Here is a 14862-nt window from a genome sequence, read left to right on the forward strand (position 1 = left end):
TATATTTATATATGTATGTATATATAAATACATGCATACATACAGGTATTTATGTAAGTCTTGAAGAAAGCTCTCTATATTATCCGAAGGAAAAGAGAAATCAGTGCAACCAAGGACTGAAGAAAGAAGGAAAGAAAGAAAGAAAAAGAAAAGTCCTTTGTGTGCAGAAATGGCAGAAGACGGGGCGAAGGTGTAATGTCAATAAATTAATCATTTAAGGGTAACCTTGATTCTTTTGGTGACCGGCATCACTTACTTTCGATAAACAGTGACAGAGCGAGCGAACAGAGAGAGAGAGAGAGAGAGAGAGAGAGAGAGAGTATGTGTTTGAGGGGACGAGAGGGAGAAGCTGAGAAATCTTTTAATTAATGAATATTTGTTCGCTGTTATTGTGGGTTAGGTGGGACATGGGTAGATAGATTAAAAATAAAAGACAAATATACTGGGAAATTGAGATAATACACACAGACACACACACACATATATAGATATATATATATATATATATATATATATATATATATATATATATATGTATGTGTGTGTGTGTGTGTGTGTGTGTGTGTGTTTGTGTGTGTATGTGTGTGTGTGTGTGTGAGAGAGAGAGAGAGAGAGAGAGAGAGAGAGAGAGAGAGAGCGAGGAGCGAGCGAGCTCCCAACTACCGTTTCAACCGATATGGAGGTTAAGGGCAATCCTCCTACTTCGTTAGTGCTGGAGTCCCATTGACCTCCATTGTTATTTTCGCCCAATTAACACTCGCGGGATGAGTTATTGCAGGTAGAAAGCTTGTAAGACGCTAATGTGATGATGAAGAAGGGGAGGAGCAGCGGGAGCAGGAGCAGGAGCAGGAAGAGGGGGGAGGAGAGAAGCAGAGACAAAGGAGCTTTCAGATGCTTCTTCCACAGATGCGACGAGATTTTTGTCAAGATGCTTAATGCGTTTGTTTACCTTGATTTATCTTTGTTTGTTTCGTATTTTCATCTTCTTTGCGCTCTGCTTCTCTTCCCTTCGTTCGTTTTTTGACTCTTCCCACACAGGCGTTCAACTCTTATGAAGTTGGTTCACCAAGTTAAGGGCTTATGATAATTATGAAAATTGATTTTTTTTAATTAACCTTTCATTATTTGTTAATCAGTTTCATTTGCGGTTTTTTTCTGACGCCTGTGTTGCGTATAATTACTTCATAGGTATGTGGGAATATGTGTACAGCTACATTAATTTATAATTATTCAGATAAAGGGCTTATGAAAAATTTCATTCTATGTACTTTCGAATTATATTTATACACACACATAGCCTATGTATATGCATGTATTATATATATATTTGTGTGTGTGTAGAAACAGTGACAAAGAAATACATAGAAAGAGTGTAATGTAGTTGATAGATAAAGAAAGGGTGATAGGAGATTGATTGCGAGAGTCACAGATGGCGTTGGTGAATAGGAAGAAAAATTTGGAGGGTTGAACCATCAGCAAAAGCATGAATAAGAGACTTGCAGGCTTCTGTATGCCATTATATGTGTGTTTTATACGCACCAGATTTTCCTTTGAATGCTTTTGAATCGACTGTGACAAAGAGAATGGCGAGAGCAAGGGGCGTAAGCCAATGTCCCTTATCCTCTTGATTACAGAATATGTATTGGCAATTTCATGAGTGCGGTTGTCGAGTTATTGCTGTGTTTCCGAGCGAGCCGTGGAATCTTTGTAGCGTTGGCACGCCAAAGGACCCATTTGCATTTTGGAATTGACCGTAGATGAACCTGAGGATAGTTACACGAGCGTAAATAGAGGGCAGTTATAGGGGTGCGTATAGGCTTCAGCCTGTGAGAGCCATTGCGTGCTCTGCTGACCAACACAGAAGTCTTCTGCTTGGTGGTTTCATCTTTGGATCTAGCTTTGGTTTGATCAGTCTTTTGAGGTGCTCTGTCTTCGTGCAGGCGTTTTCTTAAATGCTTAATCCAACAGAAAGCTTGTTTCTAGGGTGGCTTTTGAGAGCAATTTGCAAACGGTGCTGGTGCCTGCATTTCAAACCCGACGTTTTTACGTTAATCTGAGGGTTGAGATTCCAATTAATATCTATCGTGAATGGAGTGTTGATTAAGGTTCTGGTTAGAAAATATCTTATGATTGTTTTTGTTTGTTTCATAGTCTTGAGGATTTTGATACTTCGTATTTTTTGTGTAACACCTTTAGACATGACTTTATATACTGTTTAAATATATATATATATATATATATATATATATATATATATATATATATATATATATATATATATATATATATATATATAAAATGTGTGTTTTGTGTGTGGATGTTGGTGTGTGTGTGTGTGCATGTGCGCGCAAGCGTGCATTTTAACTATGTACACATGTTTATGGGTACATACGGATGACTGAATGTACATAATGAACATAGACTTACAATCATCATACATTTAACAGCTAGGCTTATATATCTCAAGATAATGATCTTATAGATAAAAACGTAATAACAGCCACTTTATTGTCCATCTTCCAGTTGCAAAGTCATTGAAGAGAACTAGACCCAGATGAAAATATTCAAACTGTTAAACGACCTCAAATTGATTTACGTATGAAAAATCCCGTATGTAAGTTCGTTTACAAAGAACTGGTACAGCTACCGGTTATGTAAGTTCTCTATTGTTCAGTATAAATTAGATGGAATTGTCAAGTGACACAATTTATTTAATATGGTTTTAAAGCTATGTTTATATAAATATACATATAATATACATATATGTATATATATGCATATATATATATATATATATATATATATATATATATATATATATATATATATATATATATATATACTGGTTGACCAAACCTTGGCGCTGCCCAGGAAAAACTTTGAATGACCACCGATAAACCCTCTCTCTCTCTCTCTCTCTCTCTCTCTCTCTCTCTCTCTCTCTCTCTCTCTCTTTCCCCTCCCTAACACCCCCTCCACTCTCTCTCTCTCACTTCCTCTCCCTCTTACTCTATCCCTTTCCTGTTAGGATAGTTGCTTCAGTTACATTGCCCAGCATTTTTGACATTTTATATTTCACCCCTTCTCATCCCCCCTTCCTATCAGGGCTGAACATAGACTTAAAGGGCATCGTGAGTATCACTATTCATATCAGCGATTTCGAAAACTATGGATTAGACACAAATATCTGTCATTTTTTACATTTTATTTTTCACCCCTTCTCACACCCCCTTCCTATTGGGAATGAACGTGGACTTATAGGATATTGGGAGTGTCACCATTCATCTCAGCGACCTGGAAAACTATGGATTAGACACTAATATCTGTTGTTTTCAGTTATTTTTACATGTCACCCCCTTCCCACCCCCACCCCCTTTAGTGCCAGTGATGTCTTACCCACACAGTATTCTTTCCCAGATAGTAAGTCGTATGTATACCGGAATGAGGTATGATAAACTCGTAGTGTTTATCATATCCCATTTCAGGGAACCCTTCCCACCCACACCCCCTTTATTGCCCATTTGTGCTCTTGATGTTTTACCCCCAAAGTATTCTTTTCTAGATAGTAGGTCATATGTATACCAAATTTGATTGAAATTGCTCGATGCGTTTCAGAGTTATGCTGGAACATACACACAAACACACTCATACATACATAATACATACATACATCCATATACATATATATATATACACATATACACTAGCTGACCAACCTGGCGCTGCCTGGGAAAACTGAATGACAACCAATAAACTCTCTCTCTCTCTCTCTCTCTCTCTCTCTCTCTCTCTCTCTCTCTCTCTCTCTCTCTCTCCTGTTAAGATAGTTGCTTCACTTTCATTGCCCAGCATTTTTGACATTTTATATTTCACTCTTTCTCACCACCCTGACTCCTATCGGGGCTGAACTTGTACTTGAAGGGCATTGGGACTGTCACTATTCATCTCAGCGACGTCGAAAACTATCACTTAGACATTAATATCTGTCATTTTTGACATTTTATTTTTCACCCCTTCTAACCACCCCCGCCCCTTCCTGTAGGGGCTGACTTGGATTTAAAGGGCATCGGAAGTGTGACTACTCGTCTCAGTGACCTCGAAAACAATGGATTAGACATTAATATCTGTCATTTTACATTTTATTCTTTACCCCTTCTCAGCGCCCCTTCCTATCGGGGCTGAACTAGGACTTGAATGGCATCGGTAGTGTCATCATTCATCTCAGCGACCTCAAAAAATATGGATTAGACACTAATACCTGTCGTTTTCTGTTATTTTTTACATCACCCCCTTCCCACCCCCACCCCCACCCCTATGGTGCCATTGATATCTTACCCCCACAGTATTCTTTTCCAGATAGCAAGTCATGTGTACCGAAATGAGGTATGATAAACCCGTGGAGTGTATTTAGTTACTAAGTCTGCAGGCAGAACCAGCTCTGTTTCAGGGAAGCCCTTCCCACACCCACCCCTTTGGTGCCCTTTGGTGTAGTGATGTCTTACCCCCACAGCATTCTTTTCTAGATAGTAAGTCATATGTATACTAAGTTTGGTTGAAATTGCTCAATGCGTCACAGAGTTATGGTGGAACACACTCACACATACATTCATTTATATATATATAATATGAAGTATTTTTGTCTTATAGGGGTGACTCAAGAACAGTCATTGCCACTTTCATCCTTTTACTTATGAAACAGCGCACTCTAGTGAGCTTTCTTTTTAGATATAAAACGTCTGATGCGCACGTTTTCTACACTGTCAGCTGACATCCTTGATTCAGTGGTAAAAGGATGAGCGTGACAGTGATTATTTTCTTGTTCTCTGTAGTCACTCTGATTAGAAGAAACTGCTTAGGGTAGAATACACACACACACGTACACATACACATACATATATGTACTGTATATATACTGTATATATATACATATATACTTATATATATATATATATATATATATATATATATATATATATATATATATATATATATATATATATATATATATATATATGTGTGTGTGTGTGTGTGTGTGTGTGTGTGTGTGTGTGTGTGATGAGAGAGAGAGAGAGAGAGAGAGAGAGAGAGAGAGAGAGAGAGAGAGAGAGAGAGTATACAGCGTGTTCAACTTATAAACTAGTAAGTGCAATGCTTGTAAAAGGAATTTTGTAACTTTTTTATCTCCCTTCCAAAGGGATAATGACAATACATTCATCTATCTCGAGAAAGCGCAGCAATAGAAATCATTAAAATGTTCCCCAGTGGCGTCAGGCGCAAAGAAATGTCCTTTAGAAATATGTTCATCCGTGTGAGAATGTGTGAGAATTTAGAGAAACGACGGATTATGAAGCGATTATGCCAGGCTCAGTCTGTTACGTCTTTTATTTGACTGCGATTCATTGCAGGTAATAGCTGGCATTGTCTTTAAGAAGAAATGGAAAAAAGAAAAGAAAACGTGGATAACTGGATTTCTTTTAGCTTACTAGAGTGAAAGCTAGAAAGATAGATAGTATGATTGATGTATGAAGTGATGTGACGGACTAATCAGCAAGCTTACTGAGCTCTTTGCTTCTTTTCTCTCTGTATTTTCTGTTTTCTTTCTTTTCCCCCTTTTTGTTAATTTTCGTACTTGGTACATGCAAAGGAATAGGATTTGTTTCTTATTTATGGTGTGATTTTAAGCTGTCGCATTACTTTCAGTTTGCAACGCAGTAATAGGTTTTGTTCGGTCATATGTGTTCCTATGGTCTTTTATGCGTCCCAACTTGGAAAATGTTTTAATAATAATAATAATAATAATAATAATAATTATTATTATTATTATTATTATTATTATTGTTATTATTATTATTATTATTCATCTTTAAGACCCATTTTTAAAATGCAGTCGGATTGATTGGTTGATTGACTTTTGAAGCTGATATCATAAACGCAAAAATAAATATTTGTTAAAAATTTATATATTTGAGAAGGTAGACCTGATAAAAAGTCTCGTAAGACATTCGCACGTACTACACAAAATATAAATACGTCTTCATATTAGAGAATAAAATATGATAACCATTACTGCCTTAACAACTACAGTAATATTTCATGAAGACGACCGCCCCCGTAAGGGGGTATCGCCGTCCAAGGAGGTTAGAATTTAACCTCCTTGTTGCCGTCAGTACACCTCACGTAGTGCACTGTAAGCATGACTTAAGTGTCTTTGCAGCGTCCCTTCGGCCCTTAGCTGCAACCTCTTTCATTCCTTTTACTGTACCTCCGTTCATATTCTTTCTTCCATCTGACTTTCCACCCTCTCTAACAATTATTTCATGGTGCAGCTGCGAGATTTTCCTCCTGCTACACCTTTCAAACCTTCTTATTGTCAATTTCCGTTTCAGCGCTGAATGACCTCATAGGTCCCAGCGCTTTGCCTTTGGCCTAAATTCTATATTCAGTTCTATTCTTATGAAGACGACCATCGTCAGAGAACTGGGAAAATGATTTCCTCTCCAGAGAATAGATATTCCCGTCGCGTAACATGTATTGTCTACCAAATGCCTTTACTGTGGGCTTTTAAGAATATTATTATTATTATATTGTTATAACTCCTCAGTCTGCAAATAGCTACATTGTTATAAGTGATATTTATATTCTTTCCGGACTTTGACCTTGAATAACTTTGGTCATTCAAACGATAGAGCTATGAAACTGGAAACACAATAGGACCGTGATGGGGGGAAGGGGGAACTGCAAATTTCAAAGCACCGTTTATATCACAGCTCCGTCACCCCTTCACAAAAGCAAGAAAACAAAACAATTGTACGTTATTTGCATCTAGTCAAAACCACTGAAAGCATTGCATTCAAACAATAGTTTAATCGTATTAACAGTTTAAAAGTAAAACATTAGCAATTCGTCTGAAACTTGACTGGTTTTATCATATTGTAAAAATAACAAAAAATACATATATTTAGTTATGTTAAAAATGCTGAAACAGTTCTGGATTGTCTAGTTATTAATCTCCATCAGATTTCGAAATTGAAGAACCCGACACCTTCATAACAGAACATCGAACTGGAAACTCAACAGAACTTCTAAGTGGACCTTTTATACAAGAGAGTGAGAAATTGCTTTTACATTGTCTCTCAACATTCCTCGAGTTGTGACCAAGAACACGCGTCAGAAGACTCATATGTTCAATAATCAGATTATAATTATTAGTGTTTGGAGTTATTAAAAATACTCCAGCAATTCTAAATTGTTCTTTAGGTGCCATGATAGGTAATTATATGCCATTTTTGTGTTTTATAGCCGCTGAGGTGTATTTTGGAATTTTTTTGGTATATGTATACATCTGTGTTTCTTCATTGTTGGTGGCTATGTTGTACTGCCTGGACTTTCCTCTTCGTTGGTCCCGAGTTCAAGCCACAGTCAGGGTTTGATAGATTTTCACTTACTTACCCTTGCTAGATCTGTAAGCCAGGAATGGTTCGTGTGAGAGAGACTACCCGCTGAATCGTGAGCAGCTATCTGCGCGGTTTCCCCAGGTAGGGAAGTTCTCAGCTCCTCGGTCTCGAGGACATCGTTCGACAACGCAGTGGCCTGGCCCTTGCCTTTGCTACACATTAGCGACCTTTAAATCTTTAGTTCTGTCAATGTCAGCAAAATAAAGAACAAAAATGCTTGCTTATGTTGAGATAGATCAAGGAAAAATAATCATTACTTAATAAAAATTGTAGTGCTCGAATTTCCTCGAAATGATTCCGCAACGAATATCGCTGAATAAAAGAATAGCCAGTTTTAAGTATGGTTTTTGCAGCATTAAAACAAACATTTTTACTAATAAATAAAAAGCTAAAGGACACACAATGATGATTTAAATATGTGACCCTTCTCATTAACACAGATGACAAAACGAATAATCCAGTTATTCTCAATTCATTCCTCAATAGATCCATCAAAACTATTTATAAAATTTTACAGCTTAATCCTCTTAGGACAATGATTCGAACTCAGTTTAAACATCACGTCTTAGAGGGATTAACCAGTTCGTGTTCAAGTCACGATTCTAAGTCGGTCGGCGATATCGTGAGCACTGACGAGGGACACAGATTATGATTGACAGTTTACAAGCACTGATTCGGAAAGAACCTCATGACTGGACGAGGGAAAAAAACAAAAGAGATGGAAAACGTATGCTTATTAATGAATGGAATATGGTTCTGTGACACGAAGACAGAAACAAACGAAAATGAACTGAGTTCCACAGAGTTAGCACATGCAAAGCCCGAGGGGACATTTTGAACTCAAAATGAGGAAGCTCATAATTCCGGACGGCATGAGACGATTTGTGTGGAGGGGAGACGTAAGAAAGAAGAACAAAACTTAGCGATTAATGCTAGTAGCAATATACTTTTTTAGACTCTTGGCTATATAAAAATACATGATACACTTGTTATAGAAACAGCACAAAATGCATCTGGAAAATTAAGAAAAAAGTAGTAACAGCTACAATAACTAATGATTGCATTAATACTGGGCAAAGCACAACGTGTGTCCATACCTTTATTTTGTCTATGTGCAACACGGATATGCAGTGAACTCAAAGTTTAATTATTACAAAATCTTGAACAAGTAAATACGGAGCAACAAAATGCATTTGATATATAAACACGATGAGATTACAAAATTAGAGGAACATTGCCGTCACTTTTGACAAGACAAGCATTCTAGTAGGAATGATAACTTTAGTTAATAAAGTTACCTTCAGATAATCAAAGTTAGAGGTGGATTCGACTAACTTTACTGAATAAGAATCACATTGATAAAGAGGATGAAGAGGCTTCATCACTAGTGCCAGCAACCAGCGCTACAAAAGCTAAAAAAGAAATTTTGCTGACTAATCAAGTCATGAAGGACAATTTCAATGGTTATTGTCGTTAAGTTGAAGACGGGTTTATTTTCATTTGGTATAGAATTTGATGCATAGGCATCAGGTCAAGATGTTTGTGTTGCATGGTGTGGTAATCCTAAATTCTTTGATAATGATGATGAGTCAAATATCATCATCATCATCATCATCAGCATCATCACCAAGCAAATTTGGTATTTATTAATTTTGGAAAAGTTAGTTATTTTCGTGAAGTGGGATTAAAGCCTTTGACAAAGCTCTGGTCTGCACACAAATGTTTAAGTCAGATGAATAATTTATTAGTTATATGTGTACTTTTATTTCTTTTGTATTGACGTTGATGAATCGCTTAATCCTAGAATCGAAGGATTAATGTTGTGCCAGAAAGGCTTTGATCTTATAACTGCTCTTTTATTTTCCATTCATTTTCCACAGTAATTTTATACTGATGTTCAGGGTAGAGATTACAAGGCACAAATGTGGACTGAATTATTATTCTTTTTGCTTCATTTCACTCGTACGTAGATAATTATTGAATCAATCCTTTTCAGTTTTTATTACTTCATATTAATTATAATGTGTTCGCCTTAATTCGCACTCAGGCTTACGTCATGTTGAGAGTTCGTGGTTATTTTCACTAATCATGAGTTTAATTCGTTGACGATATTCTTTCTTACGTATAGATTTGTTTGTTTTGTTTTTGTTTTTGTTTTCGCAACCCAACTTATGATTTGCGCTACAGTACCCTCATACCTTTTCAATCTCTGGCATTTTTTTATTTTCGCCCAGCATCATCTTTTAATGTCTTTGTCCTGTAATTTCCCTCACTCTAACCGTATGAGACCTCCTCTTCCCCTCTTCCCCCCTTCCCCAAAGAGCCTCCTGGACCCCACACAGCAACCCCTCCCCATGCCCCCCTATATCTTTATTCCGAGCTGGCCCGCAGGTGAAGCTAGTCTCTTGAATAAGGTGCTGCCGGCCTGGGCCGTCCCGACCACTTGATTGCCTTGTTAAGCCAAGATTTACAATATTGGCCGAGATGAATTGTCCGGCAATCAGTGCTAAATAGATACACTGCCTTGCTTATAAATGGAGATGAACCGAGGAGCTCGTTTTCACTCCGGTTCCTCCGTCTTTTCGCGCTCCTCCATGTCCGTCCATCGGCCGCTGAAAGTTTATTTGTGGTCCCCCCACCCCTCCGCTTTGACGCCTCCATCCACCATCCCCCTCCATCAGAATGTTAAATAGAGCGCAGTAAAATAAGGCATCTATTCACCCCTCCCCCCGTAACCCAACCCCCGTCTCAAATGCTGATGCTTCTGTTGTGGTATATCAACAAAGACGAGAATTTAAATGACTTGACATATACGGAACATGGCTATCGAGGCACACGTTTTATACGCGTCTGACAGAGAGAGAGAGAGAGAGAGAGAGAGAGAGAGAGAGAGAGAGAGAGAGAGAGAGAGAGAGATTTCCTCCGGGAGCGAGAGGGGAAAAAATACCAGGAGGTTTTAAATGGCAGGTTAGGAGCATATGGGAGTAGGATGAGGGAATGGGCGGCTGGGGGTAGGGTAAAGGCTACCCACCCCCTACCCTCCCTCTTATGGAGATCTCGGCCAGGTAATAAAGAGGAAACATGTTTATTGCGCCGTCGCACACCGCATTTCAATCAGCTACCTCCATGGCTGCCGGCTTGACACCTGAGACGTGGCTACCAGCCACCACACCTTTGTCCCGCTAATGAACTGGGTCTATGGTACGGCTGCATGCACGCACGCACGCACGCACTAATATACACAGATGTTTAGATACGCGAATTGTTATTATCATCATTCCCATCATTTCCAGAAATGTGCATCATTCATAGAAGTCAAAAAGAATAAAAGACCCGGTTGTACGGCCGCATGCACATATACACAGCTTAGCATGCTCAGATATATACATGCAGACCTGTAAGTGAGCAGATACTCGAGTTAAGTTCTATTACTAATGATTCTTCCATCGAACAACTAACACTTACAAGTACATTATTTATGTTTTAGTTTTACGAATATTTTCTTTGTATATAGACGAATACGTCTACATTTCTTCACAAAAGTTCATGGATATGAACAAGTGTTCAGGGTCACCAGTTCTTATAATTCCGCAGATTATATTTGTTATGCTGACATGAATTTTTGTGCAAAAAAAGCACCCCATATTTGTATGATTAGTTGCATAGTCATGCAGTTGAAGATGTTTTTGGCGATTCATAAATTCTGCAGTGATTCTTATATGGCTTTAACCACAAGTAGAGCGTGGCTTCAGAAAGAGACAGAACTATAGTATATATATATATATATATATATATATATATATATATATATATATATATATATATATTATATATATATATATATATATATATATATATATATATATATATATATATATATATATATATATATATATATATATATATATATATATATATATATATATATATATATATATGTGTATATGTGTGTGTGTGTGTGTGTGTGTGTATGTGTATACATACATATAGATTTATATATATAGATATATATATTATATATATATATATATATATATATATATATATATATATATATATATATATATATATATATATATATATATATATATATATATATATATATATATATATATATATATATAATCAACTACTTTTTGCCTACCTTGAAAGACGGTGACTCTAAAGAAAAATAACAAAACGGTCACCGTCGCATTCATATTTCAACTACCTAATCAAGTTCTTCGTTGGGCGAGCGGGTTCCGTTCTCAGCTACCACTCTGGTGGCTGCGAGTTCGAATCCCCGACCGGCCAATGAAGAATAAGAGGAATTTATTTCTGGTGATAGAAATTCATTTCTCGCTATAATGTGGTTCGGATTCCACAGTAAGCTGTAGATCCCGTTGCTAGGTAACCAATTGGTTCCTAGCCACGTAAAATAAATCTAATCCTTCAGGCCAGCCCTAGGAGAGCTGTTAATCAGCTCAGTGGTCTGGTTAAACTAAGATATACTTAACTTTTAACTGCCTAATCATAGATAAACTCCCTCTGCAAAAACTTCTACAACATGAGCCGTTTCTTACACTTACACAGTAGGTTCATCAGCATCCCGGCTTACTCGCCAATGCACACTGCACCGTTCACATCTCTTACGCTCACTCTCACGTTACCTTGGTTTTAAACCCTTCCTTTTCAGTACTTTCTTTACGAAAGAGAATGGTTAGAACAATGACCCATTGACTTTAAACCTAAATTATACCGACGTTACGTGGATGATACCTTTTTGACATTCGAGAGCGAGCAGCAAGCTAGCCTGTTTCTAAACCACATAAATACGAAGCATAATAAGATAAAGTTCACCACTGAATTAGAGGAAAACAGCCAGTTGCCTTTTTCAGATGTACTCGCTTCTCGACAAAGTACTGATTTCAATATTGGGGTCTACAGGAAACCAACATTTAGTGGTCTAGGGATGAATTTTCTCAGTGCTTGTTATAAGACATTTAAATTTAATACTTTTAACACTTTATTTTTTTCGAGCTTTTAGACTTACCAGTACACATGAATTATTTAATAAAGAACTGTTGTTCTTCTTAAGGAGTTTTTTTTTTTTAATGATAATGGTTTTACTGATAATTTGTTCTTTATCAGAATGTACACACAACCTCCAAAACCATTTGGTCCTAAAAGACGACTTTCTATTTCAAAATGCCATTCTTGAACGACAAAACGCACGATTTTTTAAGAAAGAAATTAATTAAATTTTTAGTAAATATTTTCCACAAACCACCCCTTCAGTAGTATTCTATAACAACTACAAAATTCAGAATTTTGTTAACCATAAGGAAAAACTGCCACCTTCTTATGAATCGGGAATCGTATACAAATATGTATGTCATTGGTACCATCTAGTGTACGTTGGCTCATCTATTGAAACTGTTTCAGATTCCTTGATCATAAGGGGGGTGAGTGGTAGAGCTGGGAGACCGTCGGCAAAGCCTTTATATTTATCCGAAGGGGACCACTGCCATGAGGTCTGCAATATTCATGTAAATGTTGAAGATTTTAATATCATATTTAGCAGTGTAGTTGAAAATGATGTTAGATAAGCAGAGTCTCCGTATATAAGAAAATTAAAACCAACTCTAAATGTGGACTCGTCCAGCTTCCCTTTGAAGTTTCAGTATTAATTAATGTTTTAATAAAATTTCCAATTTTCATTGTAAGTGTTTTATATATGTATACTCATTAACATATATATATATATATATATATATATATATATATATATATATATATATATATATACATACATACATGCATGACAAAAACACACACACACCACATTACATATATATATATATATATATATATATATATATATATATATATATATATACATATATATATATGAATAATGTAACATATGCGCATTCATGGTGCTTAAATACGTAAACTCGAGACTGGATATTCACGTATAATTACCTGGATATCTTATGGTATCTGTTAATGCATCTGGACTCATGCCGCTCAAGAATTCGTAAGTTGCCTTTCTTAAACAAACATGAAGACATGCCTGCAAAAAACCGGACACATTTCCATATTTATGGGTTTACATGCACATATTTGCACTTCACATTCTTTATATATATGTAAATCTCTCTCTCTCTCTCTCTCTCTCTCTCTCTCTCTCTCTCTCTCTCTCTCTCTCTCTCTCTCTTGAATTGCTTGGCTAAGCTTTTATGACGTTAAGAATGTAGTGTTTCAGTTTAAATGATAAATCTTTAAAAATTTGTAAAATAACTTTATTCTGTCTTGGAGGGTTTTAAGGAGGTTTCTCTTTATCCGTTTGCTTTTACTTTTTGAAAGAGACTCCCAAGAAACCATACACGTGCTGTCTCAAGGGAAGTAATATCGTTTTTAAAATAAAGTAGAAACAGTAATGCTAAATGTTTTGTCTATTTAATTTTTTGTCTATTTAACTTTTGTTTATTTAACTTTTTAACTTCTCGAATTCTTCACACTTTTTGTATACACTTGTCACTACAAAGCCTCAGATCCAAATATGAAGCAATTCTGATGTCTGGCAGTGGGAATCGAACCCGCATCCCGAGTAATCAGAACGAGGTCACATTGCCCGACGTGACCACGAGAAGGATAAAAAGTCTATTGGAGCTCATACATATATATATACCTGTCGAATTCAGATACATTTATTAGAGATGGAATAGACCCATCTTTGCCATCGTAGCCAAGTGGACAATCTTCTTTTTTTTTTTGCTTTTTAGGCTGAAATGTATAGAATCCACTGATCACTGTTTTCCACTTACGTATGTAATTGTAATATCCACACTGCCACCAGAATTGCTTCATATATCTTCCATTTGGATCTAAGGTTTTGTAGTGACAAGCATATCCAAAAAGTGTGAAGAAGTTTACAATCATTGAGAAGTTTACAGGTCATTGTTGTTATTACTGTTACATTATATATATATATATATATATATATATATATATATATATATATATATATATATATATATATATATATATATATATATATATGCATATATATACATATGTGTGTTTGTATATATATATATATATATATATATATATATATATATATATATACGCTTTATAGTTGTAGGGGTTAACGTCTCGGATTCTATGAGCAGTTGTTAAAAAGGCTGACAAACGATTAAAAAGCTGGCCGATTGTAAGGAGTGATAAAGATTACGTTTGCGTGAGACAGCATTTTTCTCGCTTTTTTTGAACAGTATTGTTGGACAGCTTTTGGTAATAGGATTAGAATAGCCTTGGGTTTATGACTTCGCTCTAACGTAGCTAATTGGATGCATGTGCACTGTATTGGTGGTTAAGTGCAATGAAAACGCTTTCTTATGCATAATCGGCGAGTGAACATCGA

This window comes from Macrobrachium rosenbergii, chromosome 53, assembly GCF_040412425.1.
Source record: "Macrobrachium rosenbergii isolate ZJJX-2024 chromosome 53, ASM4041242v1, whole genome shotgun sequence".
Taxonomy (NCBI): Eukaryota; Metazoa; Arthropoda; class Malacostraca; order Decapoda; family Palaemonidae; genus Macrobrachium; species Macrobrachium rosenbergii.